We start from the raw sequence: 14884 nt of genomic DNA, 5'->3' as shown, positions 1-14884 counted from the left end.
CTACATGATCCTGAGTAACCTCTCAGTGTTTCTCTAGGAAACTCTAGAATTATGAATTGCAACAGCGGTGCCTATTTATTTTAGTATAGAGAGTCCCTAGTTAGGGTTTCCCTATTCCAAAGAATCACAAAATTTGATAGCTGAAGGAGTTCTGCAGGCATAGAGCATAAACTATACACAAAGGAAATCTATTATATGACATCAATGATAAGTGACTCTAATTTCTGCCAGACCTCCCAAGGAAGGGAAATCCACTCCATCTGGAGACAAGCCCTTTTACTTTAGGTGTTCATTGCTAGGCCAAAATTAGCACAAACATATTTTGTTACTTGTCTGCTTCGTAGGCTGCATTGAGTGCACAATCATCTGCAAACCAAAAAATGATGTACCAACAAGGGCAAACAGAGTACAGTAGGATTATCAGTCCTTATACTAATTATGCCCCTCCTAATGAAATCCAAGGTAGCATTAGCTTTTTGGTTTAACTACCCCATTACTCTGCTAATTCCTCTAGAGCTTACATTCTCACTTGAATCCTTTTCAGAATGACTTCTGGATACTCATAACCTACCTTATCCATTTCATTTGTGGAATTTAATTTTTATGTTCAAGTGAAAGACTTTACATTCAACCCTATTAAATTTCATTTTATTAGACTGAGGCTAATGCTCTAAATCAGGGATAGGGAACCCCTGGCCATATAAGGTCCCTGAAATTATCTACATAATCAACAGGAGGCAAAGATGAGTGGAAACCTAGGTATAATTTATCATCACTTAGTAGTAATGGAGTTCTCTAGTGGATTAAGGAAGATTCTTATTTAACAAAACAATAAACTACAAAAGTTAAAAAAGGGTTTGCTGGGATGTCAAAGGAATGAAATTTATGAGCTTGGGGAGAAAGTGAAGTTGTGAAGATTGGGCATGAAAGAAAATAGAAAGTCACTCTATTTTCTCATGAGGTTTTGATTTATTTCCACAACTTAACACATAATCTTATGGTAAATAATTAACAAATATTTATTAATTTATTCATTAATAAAAACAGACTTAAAATGATTACAAGGCCTAGCTAACCTGTTGGTTATGCCAGCCGATAAGACATTTATCTATTGTTCTGGAAAGACTTCAAGCACAGTACAAGAGACAAGTTGAGCCTTCTGTTTAAAAATTAGCTCAGCTAAGTATGGAAAGGCTTCTCACCAGGCTAGTTTCCTCGTGACAGATTCTTTATCCATGACAACCATCAAAAGTTTTATGTGATCAGTTTGGAGAAGAGAAAGGATGTGACACAGATAGGGAATCAGCATAGACAACTAATCAAATAACTATAGAAAATAAGAAATAGAATTTTACATAAAACCCTTATTATTTAATAAAGTAACTTAAAACAAATTATTAGAAAGTAAATAGAAAGGAAATGAATTTTCTATTTATTGGGTAATCTTTAGTTCAAGTGATTTAATTAACTCATTTGTGTCTTATGATAAGATTCTGGGCTTTCCAATTTCGTACTTTGACATATGGGTCATATGTGCATAGAATTAATTTTCCCCATTCTTGTTTTGTTGCTGACTTTGAAACATAAGGACGGTGAAGTGGATGTGAAAAGGAGGATATTACTACACTATTGCTAACTTTACTTAAATGTACATGTCATACCAGAAAGAAAACATGGATTTGCTATAGGGTTCATATAGGTACTAAATGGCAAAGCAAAGATGCAAACCCAAATCTTCAGGCTCTTAGTCCACTCTTATTTCTACATTTAAGTTAAAGTTCATAGGCATAGAGGCTTAGCAGGATGAATACAGAGAGGCTTGGAGAGACTTACATCAACTGATGCTGAGTGAAATGAGCAGAACTAGGGGATCATTATACACTTCAACAATAATACTGTATGAGGATGTATTCTGATGGAAGTAGATATCTTCAACATAGAGAAGATCTAATCCAGTTCCAATTGATCAATGATGGACAGAATCAGCTACATCCAGAGAAGGAACACTGGGAAATGAATGTAAATTGTTTGCATTTTTTGTTTTTCTCTCCAGGTTATTTTTACCTTCTGAATCCAATTCTTCCTGTGCAACAACAACAACAACAAAATTCGGTTCTGCACATATATATTGTACCTAGGATATACTATAACATATTTAATATGCATGGGAATGCCTGCCATCTAGGGGAAGGGATGGAGGGAAGGAGGGGAAAATTCAGAACAGAAGGGAGTACAAGGGATAATGTTGTAAAAAATTATCTATGCATATTTCTGTCAAAAATGTTATAATTATAAAATTAATAAAAAATTTAAAAAAAAAGAGAGAATAGAGGCTTAAAAACTAAAGGGCTAATCAGGCTAGGGTTCCAGATTGTTTAAAATAAAACCCTATGGTAAAGCAGTATGGATGCAAATAAGGCTGAAAATGTTGGAAATCCAAGAATTTAGATGAAGTAACATAGAAGCACAGAGTATTTAATGGTGGAAAGGACTTCAGAGGTCATCTAGAAATAAATCAAGTATATGGGAATTAATTTATCATGACACATGTGAGACCTATGTAAATTCAAATATAAAAAGACCATTAGAGAAAAGGAATAACAGGAGGAATACTTCATGCACATAGGTAGGTTGTCAATATGGCAAAAAAAACTTCAATACTTCCCAAACTAACTTGTAGTTGGTTCTATACCAATAAAGACTATTCATAAAATTATACAATAAATAAGAAAAATACCATGGAAAAAATAGGCAAAAATATTAAGGAGAATTAGGGGGGGTGGGAGGGGAAGACTGATGAAGAAGAACAATCAAATATCAAAATTGTCTTGCTCTGGATACAGAATTGGGGGTGGGGAGTGAAGAGAGAGAAAGACAGATATATAAATGAGACATGGGAGAAAACAAAATCACATTATTTGCGAACCTTAATTACAAAACAATGAGAAAAAGAATCTTTAGTCAATAAAAAATAGGATAATTTTATAGCAGTGTACTGATTAATGTGATCTATCCTTAGAACCACAAATATAATAAATACCAATATACAACAAAAACTGACTAATCAAAGAGCAGAACTGGTAAGAGAGAGAGAGAGAGAGAGAGAGAGAGAGAGGAGAGAGAGAGAGAGAGAGAGAGTGTGTGTGTGTATGTATGTATATATATAATGTGAAAAAATGCACACATTCATGTATATCACATCTGTCAACGTAAAAATTATCTGGTTTTTCTGAATTTTAATGTACAAAATATAAAAATATAAATGTTTATGTTTATATAAAAATAAGTTATTAACTTTTATAAAGCAACCATCTGTTGAATATTTTTGTACAAAAAGTTTTTTTTTTCCTCTTTTAATAATAGCCTTAGAATTAGTAACTATTGGGATCAGATTTTAAAAGCATAATTAATTTTGTAATTTATTGCACAATGGCAAATGACTTTCCAAAAAAGATTGCATAAATTCTTACTTTCAGCATCAGAAATATGTTACATATCTATATACATTTAGCAAAACATGAGAGAAAGTATGGAATTGAGTATAGGTCAACTGGCCTCAAAAAAAAAAAAGTTGGGTTCAAGTATTACCTCGGACATATAGTGGCTAGATGACCTCATGTTAAGTAACTAATGCTCTTAGGGTTCTAAGCAACTTTATAACACTTTAAGTTGCAAAGAAAATGTCAACCTGCATTGGGAATTCCCTGCCCTAATGACATCATAGGTTCAGACCCTATGACTAAAGATATCTTAAATCATAAAAAAGACAAATAACATATTTATCTCTGTGGTGGAGGGAATGAAATCTTTTAATCAAACAATACAAGAAAAGGATACAGAAACAACAAAATTATGCAATGTTCAATTCTGACAGACATGACTCTTTTTCAACAATGAGGTGATTCAGGCCAATTCCAATAGATTTGTGATGGAGAGAACTATTTGTATCCAGACAGAGGTCTATGGGGACTGAATATGGATCACAACATAATATTTCCACTTTCTTTGTTACTGTTTACTTGCATTGTTTTCTTTCTCTCTCTTTTTTTTTTTTCTTTTTGATCTGATTTTACTTGTGTAGAATAACTGTATTTATATATAGAGAGAGAAGAATTGCACATATTTAACAAATATTGGGTCATTTTCTGTCTAGGGAGGGTGGGAGGAAGTTGGAAGAAAAAATTTGGAACACAAGGTTTTGGGAAGGATTTTATATACCATTAATGAAAGGTAATTTTTTTTGATGGGGAGGAGGGGGAAGGAGAAGATAGAAACAACAATATATACATTGACTAAGGCCAAATAAAATAGTATTAAGTATTATACAGAAAGAATATTTTGTAATGTTACTATTATTTTCTACTTAGTTCACTAGAAGTTTTTTTTTTTGAGTTTATGGTTTTACATTATCATTTTATTCTTAATTTTGTTTATTTGACTTCATTTTTGTTGATGCTAAATTTTTATGTTTAAAATTATTCAAAGAGGGAAAGGTAATTCCATTCAATTGCATGTACTCAGTTCTTTTGAGCAAATCTGGGATAATAACAGTTTAGTTCTAGACACATTTTCTTTTCTTTTTTTTTTTTTTTGTGGTACAAGTTTATTAATGCTCAGAACCTTGATTTAAACAAGATAATAGAAAAGAGAAAATTTATAATATAAAAGTAATACACAATTAACAAACAAGGTGATCACTAAGACAATATAAGAAACAAGCAGACAACATACAACATACATCATCACCACTTTGAGAAAGCACCAACATCTGAATTCCTTAGCTGGGAGAACTCAAGTCACAGATATTCAAAGTGTCAAGTGGGAGGCAATTAGGAAAATGGCACCAAACTTCCAAATTGAATTCTCCAAGTCTAGACACATTTTCAAAGAGACCTTGCCCAAAGGAAGATGAAGGGATAGAAGCTACAACACATGAAGAAATGCTAAAGGAACTAAATGTGTTTAATCTGCAGAAAACAAGATCAATGGAAGACAATCAATATCTTCAAAATATCTGAAGGGCTGCCACATAGAGTTCTATGTTGCCCTATGGTACACAACTAGGACCAATGAATAAAAGTTAAAGGAGGTAAAAAATTCAGGCCAAGGTTATTTCTGACAAATGAAAGGAGAAAAAGAAATAAGCACCTATGATGTGCCAGGCATTGTGCTAAATGCTTTATGAGAATTATTTCATTTGATCTTCACAACTCTGGGAGTAAGTGCTACTATTATCCTCATTTTACAACATGGTTAAGTAACTAGGTCAGTGTCACACAGCTAGCAAGTGTCTGAGTAATTTGAACTGGGGTCTTCTTGACTCTAAGCTGAGCACACTATATATTCCACCATCTAGCTGCTATGATAGCTCGATCAGCAAAAATGGAAACAAACTTCTGATGATAGTAAAAGCTCCAATAGAAATTTCTGAGCAGAGACCAGATAACCATCTATCAGCAAACAAAAAATCAGATGGCCTCAAGTATCTGCTAACTAGAATTCTTTGACAAATGGTCATCTAGCCTTTGCTTGAACATATCCAGTGAAGTTTACTGTTGGACAACTCTAACTGTCAGAATGTTCTTTATGTTGAGCCAAGATATGCCTTGATATAACTTTTTTAGTTCCAATTCTTCCCTTTGGAACCAGAGAGAAAAGGGTTAATATTTCTTTTAAATGATAGTCTTCACTTTCCCCAAGCCTGTCAGACTTTTTTTCCTCCAGGATAATATTTCTAATTCCTTCAATGAGCCTTATGTGTTTTTTCCCTTTCCCTATTCCAGCAGTATTCTTTTCAATGTACTCTAGTTTAATAACAACAATCAAAAAAAACTTAGAGGGGACCTATCAAGTGCAGAATATAGGTATCTTTACTCCAGACATTATATTTATTAATTAAGCCTAAGACATTAGTTTTCACAACATTTATATCATACTGTTAGCTCACAATGAACTCAAAGATACACTAAAAATTCCAAATCTTTTTCATATCAATTGCTGTTAAGCCAGGACTCATTCATTCTTTCATATATAAAATTTACATTTTACAGAATGTAAAATGTAAGAGAACCATAGAGATTATCCAATCAAAGCAGTACCTTAAAAAAAAGAATCCCCTTCCAGCATTTGCCACGTAGGATAAAGTGGAGAGGGAAACAGCAATACATATGGTATACAAATGATAACAGTGACCAGGGTCAGACAATTTGGGTTCAATACTTCCTTTGCTGTAAGGAACTCTTTACCTCCTAAGGGAACCCAATCCCCTTTGTGACCATCTTTGATTGTTAGAGAGTTTTTTATTGGAACAAATTTAAAGCTATTTCTACATAACATCCTCCCCTCCCCCCCATCCCCATGCTATATACTGCCCTTCACACTTAATTCTATTCAAATTCTCTGTCTCAATGTAACAAGATTTCTTCTCCTATATACTGTAAGAATTTTAAGAGGACTGGTAAAGAAGAGCAATAATAAGAATTTAAAACACCAGGAAATGGGATAGTAAGTGAAGTCTTCAGGTAAGGTTCGAGGTACACTATACAAGGGTTAATGTAAGATTAAAAATACAAATAGAATCCACTGCTTCATTTCCATCTGGCCCACTCTAATTTTGTTTAAATCCTGAAAAAATATGGATTAGTGAGCAATAACTAAACTAGACTCATGTCTGAATCAGATAATCTTTAGCGATACAAAGAAAAGCCAAAAGAGACTATGGAAGGCAAAAGGGTAGTGGATTCCAAATCAATGGTCCTGGGTTTAAAAAGTGTGACACACTATATGGAGGACCTTAAGCATGGTCCTTTAATATTACTAGGCCTCAGTTTTTCCTGACCTATAAAATGAGATGGTTTGACTTGATGATTGCTAAAGCCCCTCCCACCTCTAAATATTCTGATACTATGAATCTAGGAGACCATAAAATATTCTATGTAATTCTCAGAACTGCTTGAAATCTTTAAATCTAGTAATATATGAACATTCTTTTAGTATAGGCACTGCACAAAGGTCAAGTATTACTGAGATTTTATATAAGCAAATATATATATATATGCATATATATATAATTTTAAATAGAAAGAATAAAAATAACATTTCAGTCTTTGTATCTAAAGTGTTATATAAAGTAGACACACATATACCTTTCTAAAAAGACTTATAGCTTAGTACCATCACTGATCCATTAATAGTCAACAGCAAAAATCCAATCTTTTTAGCAGCTTTAGTTCATTCTAAAAAATAGAAGAGAATGCATTTGATGCTTTACTTTTAATAGCTTAGGTTGTCATGCCAACTAGAGCTGCTACTTAAATTGGAAGAAAAAAAAGCAGGTTTCTCCTTCCTACACAAGCCTTTCATCAGGGCTCAAAATTAGTCCTTAAAACATGAAAAGTCATAGCTTTGGCAATATGATAAATATTACATGTTATGCATAAAACTGTCAGAAGACGGATGTGACAAGCATTCATCTGGTGTTTCCTTCATTTCATCATCCTCGTCCAGTGTCTGGCTGAGCAGGCAGCATGCAAATACAGCCAATACTGTAGCTGAATAGGAACTAGTCACTGTGAATCTCAAGCACAACGGGCGTCAGAAAGGAAAAAACAAGTTTCTATAAGAGAGAACACAAAATTCAGGTCCCAGATGATGGAATCCAAAAGATACCAACCAAATGAGGTCAATGTAAAGAAGCAAAGAGCATCACTACAAAGGTAGCATGGCAAACAGAAAACCACTATTGTCACATGTGTCATGTGGCAGTTTTCATCAGCTTTAAACAAGACAAAGGAAGCCAAAATGTAGGGAGAATGTCTTAAACTGGAGGTGAAGGATCTAAAATTTCAAAAAGAGAAAGAATAAAATAACAGGGAAGGAAAGGCTGTTGACTCTCTTAACAGGTTCCAGGGGGGGGGGGGGGGGGGAGAGAAAAAAAAAAAAAAAGGAAGGGCAATCCATACAGAGTAGCAATCACAGAGCTATTCAGATTAACAATCTGATTTATATCAGTAACTAACATGGGTAAATGTAGTAAAAGGATTATATGATAGGAGATATATAGATAGATATAAAAATAGGCAAGAAATAAATATTTAATCAGAATTAGCTCCAAAACTATAGAGTTGAAGGGTATCTTGACTGCAACAAAAACTCAAGAAATAAAATAATTTACTGTCAGTTATAGGTGTGAGAAATGGCAACTGATAAAAGAAGAATACTAAGGAAAGCTAAAAGGAATTAGCATTCAAAACACAGAAAATTTTAATATAATGTCTTTTAAGCTTTCCTTTGAAAGCCTCTATCCAAATAGGACATATTGTTGCATAACTCATAAAGTATTACAAAATTAGAACTCCTCCAGATGAAACTTATATAAGGACTGATACCATTGCTGGAAATGTCACTTGGTGAATTATGGGTAAAAAATGCTTAAACATATATCCAATCATTTTTATCTAGGTACTTAATGTGTATATTTGGGAGCTATGAACACAATGAGAAGCCATAGATGTATTCCAAAGCAGTATTTAAGTATGCCTTAAAGCTCTGCTTCTAGACAATGGACAAACCATAAGGATATAATTCCATATAAATTGTGTTACAAAAATAGGTAGAGATAGTGTCAATATAAAGTAATTAACATATTATTTTTAATAAATTCTCCAGAGACTAATGAGCTATTACAATTCCTCATTATGTCAGTAGATTTGTTTTTTTTTTTTTTTTTTTTTTTTTTTTTTTTTAATTTTTTATTTTATTTTATAATTATAACATTTTTTAACAGTACATATGCATGGGTAATTTTTTACCACATTATCCCTTGCACTTACTTCTATTAGATTTTTTCCCTTCCTCCCCCAGCCCCCTCCCCCAGATGACAAGCAGTCTTATATATGTTAAATATATTACAGTATAATTTAGATACAATATATGTGTGTAGAACCGAATTTTTTTGTTGCACAGGAAGAATTGGATTCAGAAGGTAAAAATAACAGTTTACATTCATTTCCCAGTGTATGTCAGTAGATTTGTAAGAACTAGTAGAAGAAAAGGGAAAAGGACCACATGAGGAGTTCTAAAAGGGCAAGGCCCATTATGTGTTTCCCTTTGTCTCAATACCTACCACAGAGCTTGGAACAGCACAATTTCTTGAGGGGGGTGAGGAGAGAAAATCTAAGAGTGATCCTGGGTTCATGTAGGTCATGCCAGTGCAATGAAAGCTTGAGCTAATATCTTACCAAGCTGGAACAGCTCTCAGTACAAGCCTGGTGACAGATGATGTGTCAGTTATCTGAAGTCCAGCCTAGCTAAATCTGGATGCTTATTACCAGAAGGTAAGCCACCCACCCAGTGATTAATTTTTTTGGCCACATCAACTAAGGAAAATTCTCTATTATGAAATAGAACGGCTATAATCTACATTATAATATATAGTTCCCACAACAAAATCACACTCTTTAAAACAGGGGTTCTCAAACTACAGCCCTCGGGCAGAGGACGTTTATGTGGCCCGACGGGTTATGGCAAATGGGCTGAGGGGCAGAGACAAAGTGTGAGTTTTTGTTTTTACTATAGTCTGGCCCTTCAACAGTCTGAGGGACAGTGAACTGGCCCCCTATTTAAAAAGAAAAACAATAAAACAAAGGTAGAAAAGAGTCTAGAAATAGCAAGATAATGGAAAACTGGAAACTGACAGTATTATTTCATTCGCTCCATTCTTAAAGCTAATTCAGGTCCATCTGTCACTACTGAGTTCACATATGGAGTCAGCCTTATGGCATCAATTCCCACTAGCAATAGCTCTAGAATATCCGGATCTGTACCTATGGATTTAGTCCTAAAGATACCAACAGTTCACCCATGCTCTCCCTAGAATAAGATGGATGACACTGGTCTACTTTCCTTTCCAAACCATCATTTGATAGGCCAGACTAGGTCCCAAAATTGTAAAATCCAAACCTTAAGGGTCTGAAAATCATCTAGCTTCCCATAACAACCCCATATTTGGGGGGGGGGGGGAAACCAAGCACACAGGTAAGCAAAGTGAAGTAGAAATAATAGCAAGAATAATATATGATATAGGTTCATAAAACTGAAAGACACCTTGGATATTATTAAACCCCCTCATTTCACATCTGAGGAAATTGAGGTCTATAGGGAAAGTGATTCATTTCATTATAATCAAACCACTGAAAAGTAGCAAATTAGAATTCAGATCTTCTGACTAAAAATCTGTACTTGCCACTGCTCTCAATCATTCTCCAAGCTGCCTCAACCCTCCTCTCTGTTCAGTAGGCAGGAGACAAAATCGACCCAGGTGGTCATAGGAGGTTATTACATCTTTTAAGGTCAAAGAATGACACATACTCCCCCAGGTCACAACCTCCAGTAAGGTCTAGGTCTGGTTTGGGGGGGGGGGTTTCTACACTTACCCTGGGTAGATCATTTAACTTATCAGGTCTTGCAAAGTAGATGCCAATCTATGTTGCTAGATAGATGGTATTTCCTCACTGGAATTTTCAAATATACCAATGAAATCACAGACCCACTTCCTATTCTGCCCTCATCCAAAACACTAACTCAGTAAGTAATGTGTCAGAGACAGGACTTTGAACACAAGTCTTCCTGGCTTGGAGGCCATTCATTTAATTTAAGGCAATAAGCATTTATTAAATGTTTACTCTGTTCACAGTGCTGTGCTTAACATTGAGAATACAAATAAAAATAAAGTTTCTATGTTCAAGAAGCTTACATAGTTCTGGGGTATGGGGAATGGGGGAGTGTGCGCAACAAAAAGAGAGGTCCCTGAGAAGAGGAAGATCCAGGAGCAACAATATATAAAAGGAAGTTGAAAAGGCGGAAAGAGGAAGAGAAGGTATCCACACCAGAGTAGGATGATAATGTTCATGAGGTCATGGGGATTAAGGTCAGAGGAGAAACCATGGGGGCAAAAAGCCAGGAAAAGAACCACACTAGCAGTTATGAGAGTCAGAAAAGGCCCCACCTAGACAGCGGGAGTTGGGCTGAGCTTTGATGAAAACTAAGGAGTCTAAGAGGAAGAACAAAGAAGAAAGCATTCCAGAAATAGAAGACAGCTATGCCAAAGAACAGAGATGGAATGACACATGTGAAGAACAAAAAGATGAGTATTTCGAACCATAAGCACATGAAGGGGATATTGTAGAATAAGGTTGGAAAGATAGATTAGAGTCAACTTGTGAAGGTTTTTTTTAATGACAAATAAACAAATTTATATTAGAGCCTACATATAATAGGGCATCCACTAGGGGGTTTTGAGCAGGAGAATGAAATGGTCTGACTGCTGCTTTAGAAAAATTACATTGATAGCTGTGTGAAAGATGAACTAGAAAGGAAAGGGTCTTTGGGGAAGGAGAATAAGTAGAAAACAATAGGCAGAGAGAAGGAGAAAATGTGAAAGGAGTTGTGAAAGTCCAATTGACAAAACTTGGCAATCACTTAGAAATGTGGAATGAGAGAGTAAAAAATCCAAGATGAAACCATGATTAAAACCCATGTAACTGGAAAACTGGTTGTACCCTTGAAAGAAATAAGGAAGCTCTGAAGAGGAATGGGACTAGGGGAAAGGATAATGACTTCTGTTTTGGACATGTTGAATCTGAGAAGCCCATGTTCACTGTCTCATAGGCAATTGGTGATGTAGATCTAGAGACAGATCTGGGAGTTAACTTCATATAGATGATTATCAAATTCATGTGAATTGATGGGATCACTAAGAAAGAAAGAGTGCACAAGAAGAAAAACCCCAAGACAAGTGGACTACACCTGTACACTTCTAGGGAGTGATGGTCCCTAGAAGGGTAATGATCCAGCAAAGGAGATTGAAAACTGGTTATATAGATAAAAGAACTAAAAGAAAGCAATGTCACAAAAACCCCAAGAGAAAGAGCAAGAAAAGGTAAGTAACAGTTTCGAGTGATTCAAAAAGGTAAAGAAGGAAAAGGATTTCAAAGACCATCCAACTTGGCAAGTAAGAGATCACTGATAACTTTGGAAAGTTAAGTGATGACATCAGAAACTAAATTAGAAAAAGCTTATAAATGAAAGGAAAAGAACTAGAGAAAATGAGAGTAGATAGATTTTTCTTGAAATTTACTATGAAAGGGAAGAAAGATACAGGACAATAATTTGAGGACACCTCTCTAGAAATTTCAAGATTACTGATAATGGCTGAGCAACCAAATCCAGCAGTTCTGTCAGTAAGTTATTTCATTTGACATGGTGAACTGACTTTTACTTAGGAACATCTCCTCTTACTTATTTTGGACTTCAACCACCATTGGCCATTTTAACTAGTTAGGAGGGTATTATGACAGATTAGGTCAAGATGGTGGCAAAGTGAGTTGAAGAGGAAAGAGAGAAGAGCAGGGGAGAGGCAAATTCAAGAGACATGACAGAAATGATATTACTAATATTTGCCAACTTCTAAATGTAAGAGTGAGGAAGACAAGCACCAGCCCTGAAGTCAGGAAAATCTGAGTTCAAATCTGGCCTCAGACACTTAAAACTTCCTCAATGTGTGACCCTGGGCAAGTCCACTTACTTTATCCCCATTGCCTCAGGGGGAAAAAAAGTGAGGAAGACAAAGAGCCAAACATTACGCAGAGATCAACTTTGCCAATTAGAGGAGAGGGAAATCTGGGGCAGGGACAATCAGGAAACAAAACAATGTGTTTAGTTTAGTTTTAAACATATACTTTCAGGGACTGTCTATCTAGAAGGCAATTGGACATCTGAGATTAGACCTCAGCAAAGAGTAGGATTAGCTATGTAGACCCTAGAAGTCTTCTTAAATCAAGGAAGTATATGAGATCACCAATAGAAATCCTATAGAAAGAGAAAAGAGCCAAAGAAAAAAAACTTTAAAGGACACTTAACCTTAAGGGACAAGACAAAAATTAAACAAGAGGAAATGCTTAAATAGGTAGAGAAATGAGGAAAAAGCAGGGTCACAAGAGCCAAGGGAGGAGACAGTATACAGAAAACTAAAGTACACAATGTCCAAAGCAGCAAGATGAAATCTCAGTAAAATCCATCATATTTTGTAAGACCTTACTATAAATTTTGACAGTAATTTCAGTTGAATAGTGAAGATCCATGGCAGACCTCAAAGGGTTGAGAACTGAATGAATAGTATAGTAAAGACAACAAAAGATTAGGTTTTTTTAAATATTTAGAAATGAAGAGAAGAGATACTTATATAAAACTAAGTGTAAGAGAATAATTTTGTAGACTTTTGTCTGTTTAGGGAATGATCTGAGAATATTTGCAAACAGAAGAGAAAGATGTAATAAAGAAACAAAAAAGGAGAAAAGAAGGGGAAGAAGGAAAAGAGAAGAGAGGGAAAAAGGAGGAAAAGAACAATAAATGGAACAAGTTCCTGAGGAGCTGGGAGAGTAAAACATTAATGGGTCAGAATTGTGGTTAATGCTGGCAAGGAGAAAAACCTCAATTTCTGCGACTATAGCAAAGAAACTGAAACAAAAAAAGAATTTGAGTTAATGAAGATGGGAAACCAGTAAGACTCAAGATGAATGGTCTCAATCTTCTCAGATGACCTCTCCTTTATGACATTCAGAAATAAAAGTTATTTTGTAGAGACTTTAAGGAATACCAAAGACTTCAATAAACAATATAAGCAATAGAGCAACCAGGCAGATACTTCCAATCATTTAAATGTGGAGGTAGAAATGAAGAGCATTTTCCCATTTTAATTATGATCTCTTCATGCTCAAAGACTAAATTTATGAATTTGGGGATCTGAGGAAGATTGCTGAAACATGACTAGTAAATTAATCAACAGACTGTTACCATAAGATGGAAACAATATTTGAAAACAAAATGAAAAATCATCTTGGTGAAAATAAGTTTTGCGTATTCAATGCTAGAAAGAAATGTCTGCCTTAGCTTTGATCTTTTCTCAGTGGAGTGGTGCTAAAACTACAGAAGTCTCCCTTAAATCATTTGGGAAATAAAGAGAAATCAATATGCAGGAGAGCATTAAGTGTGCAAAAAGTAAGAAAGGCCCCTCAGATTGAATTTAGATGCAGAAAAATTAAAGCTTTTAAAAGTTTTTATAACTAAAACCATAAAGTGAAATTACTGTACCATGTTAATTACTATATTAAACCAAATTCAGCATTGATTTGGATCTAAAAAAATAGGAAATTTTCAAAGGTCAAGTTAGAGGCATCTTTAAAAATATTAAATATTATCTTAAAAGTACCTGATCATAAAGCAAATCCACTAATAAGGGCATGTTACATAGCTAATCATCTCCACAAGATGACGTTCCACAGATTAAGTATAATTTTTTATAATTACAGATATTTGCCTTGATTAGAGACAGCATGTGGACATATTGAAATTACCTTACAGAGTAGTGCAGTGGATAGAAAACCAGACCTGAAGTCAGGACGATCTGAGTTCAAATCTAGCCTCAGACATTTAACACTTTCTAGCTGAGGTCAAGTCAATTAACCCCAATTATTAATAGCTCCCAAGAGAGAACATAGTATATTCCCAAGCATAGCTTAAGCCCAAGGACAATAAATCATGACTACAACAAGGGTATCTGATAACTGTTTTACATACACAGATATGGGTTTTTGTTTTTTTTGTTTTTTTCAAAGAATGTCTAGCTATGATTTTGTATAATCAAAGTAACAAATACAAAAAACACCTACTTGTTGGCTTTGTGACCTTGGACAAGTCACTTAACCTCAATTACTTCCCCCACTCCCCCCAAAAAAGCCTATGTTATACAAGATAACTCATCTGTTTTCTCTCAGCCTCTCCTTAATGTGCAAATACACTGTTTTCTCTCAGCCTCTCCTTAATGTGC

At 34.8% G+C, this 14884-nt stretch overlaps 1 protein-coding gene across 1 annotated transcript in view; it reads right to left on the bottom strand.

Annotated features, from left to right (window-relative positions):
* TTC7B (tetratricopeptide repeat domain 7B) overlaps window positions 1–14884 on the bottom strand; it is a 314975-nt gene that overhangs the window by 150299 nt on the left and 149792 nt on the right.

This window comes from Sminthopsis crassicaudata, chromosome 2 (genome assembly GCF_048593235.1).
Source record: "Sminthopsis crassicaudata isolate SCR6 chromosome 2, ASM4859323v1, whole genome shotgun sequence".
NCBI lineage: Eukaryota > Metazoa > Chordata > Mammalia > Dasyuromorphia > Dasyuridae > Sminthopsis > Sminthopsis crassicaudata.
This window is presented reverse-complemented; position numbering and strand designations above follow the sequence as displayed.